The following is a 1,961-nucleotide window of genomic DNA, read 5'->3' as shown; positions in this document are numbered from 1 at the left end:
TCCTCTCCCTCCAGGTTAGACAGAGACGAGCACACAGTGGCTGTATGGGAAAAATCAAAACATTGTTCATTACAATTAAGACACAGAGAATAAATGACCTCTGTATTTGAAGAACAGAAGGCCTGGATCTACTAAGCGTAAGTGTAGACAAAAGCAAGTGCAGTCGGCTGACCCCCAGTTGCTTTGGCGATGCGCTTGAGGTCCCTCTTGAGCACCCTCCTCACAGCCAAGGCTCCTACATCTACAAAGTATTTCAGACACATGTCATCTATGCCTCCTGTGGTCAGAATCACATTTGCCCCCGACGCCAGGATCTTCTGAATGCGCTCCTTTGTGATGTCTGACTCCCTGAGAAACAAATCCAGAAAGATCATCAATACTGATGATGATCAAAACTATACTGCATACAAACAGCAAAGAAAAAATGTAAAGGCCTAATAAGTTATATAAGGCAAGTTTTAAATAACATAGGTAAACAAGTTAAAGTGTTAGTTGAAAAAAAAAAAGATTAAAAAAAAAAAAAAGTGTTAACCTTCTGAAAATTCTAACGTCAATGTCAGGAAGTAAAAATAAATTATACAAGTGTTTCCATTTATTTCATATAAAGCTCTGATGCAAACACGTAACAGGTTCGCATCAGTGCTAAATACAGACGTAAAAAGGGTCCAAAAGGTTTGTACTCAAATTACTAAAACCACACAGAGAACGCTTACTCTCACATTTCACATACTGTATAGCAGTGGAAAAACAGTAGTTTATTTTGTATTTTTTAATTAGAATTAGTTTGATGTAGTGATTTATAATGCATCTATATAATTTTAATTCATTTTTATTTAAAATTTTAGTTCGTTTAAATTATGCAAAAAGAAAACGGGTAATTCAGCTATGGCATCTAAATGAAAATTTTTCTTTAAAATTAACAGAATTTATGGTTTTAGTTTTAGCTAATTATAATAATCCTAAAGCTGTCACTAAGGCTGCAATATTTGGTCAAAAAACATATTACAATTTAAAATAACGGATTTTAAATGTTATTTTTGCAATGTCAAAGCTGAATTTTCAGCATCATTTCTCCAGTCTTCAGTGTCACATGATCTTCAGAAATCATAATAATATGCTGATTTGATGCTCAAGAAACATTTCTGATTATTATCAGTAGGGCTGTGCATCACCAACAAAGTCACGATACGATACGTATCACGATACAGAGGCCACGATACCATACGGTACTGCACTGAATTTCACCTCTGCAGAATTTAGAAAAACAGCTGTTTATGAAACACTGCACACTATAGGGCTGTTGCTAACTATTGGCAGAGCAGGCAGCTGACCTCTGCATTATGAAGGGCCTCCATAACACACACTCACTCACTCACTCACTCACTCTCTCACTCACTCACTCACTCACTCTCTCACTCACTCACTCACTCACTCACTCGGGGTAACATTCATAATAACCGACAAACTAGAACACAAGAGACAGGAACAGCTATAGGGCAGTTAACGAGGGACAGACAGGTGAGCACAATGAGGTGATTAACTAATAATTAGACTGATTGTTTGCATCTTGTTTTTAAGCCCATAAATAATGTACTCGTTTTAATAAATTTATATTGTAATGTACTCATTCTAATATATATATATATATATATATAAAAAAAAAAATTACATTGCTGGTAGGTCATCATTGCACAAATTAACACACTCTCTACATTTAAAAAAATAATAATTAGAAGAGTTCTAAACTAATGCGCTGTTTTCTGTATCTAACGCACACACATGCTCAGTCACTCACACAGATCACGTTGCGGCCGCACTCAGACATTCAGGAACAAACATTTTAGCGCTGCCCCGCAGTTTTATCAACTAAATAGCTTAATCGCTCAAGAGCTACATTATCTTTCTCAACAAGGAGCTGGTAGCATCATTGTTTCTAAAGGAATTAAAGCCACAGCTTTACT

At 35.8% G+C, this 1,961-nt stretch overlaps 1 protein-coding gene across 1 annotated transcript in view; it reads right to left on the bottom strand.

The window, feature by feature from the left end:
• tcp1 (t-complex 1) overlaps positions 1-1,961 on the bottom strand; it is an 18,252-nt gene that overhangs the window by 10,591 nt on the left and 5,700 nt on the right. The window lies entirely within an intron of this gene.

The sequence above is a fragment of the Sinocyclocheilus grahami genome, unplaced genomic scaffold (genome assembly GCF_001515645.1).
Source record: "Sinocyclocheilus grahami isolate Dianchi unplaced genomic scaffold, SAMN03320097.WGS_v1.1 scaffold660.1, whole genome shotgun sequence".
Lineage (NCBI taxonomy): Eukaryota > Metazoa > Chordata > Actinopteri > Cypriniformes > Cyprinidae > Sinocyclocheilus > Sinocyclocheilus grahami.
The sequence above is the reverse complement of the archived record's forward strand: the minus strand, read 5'-3'. Positions and strand labels throughout refer to the sequence as shown.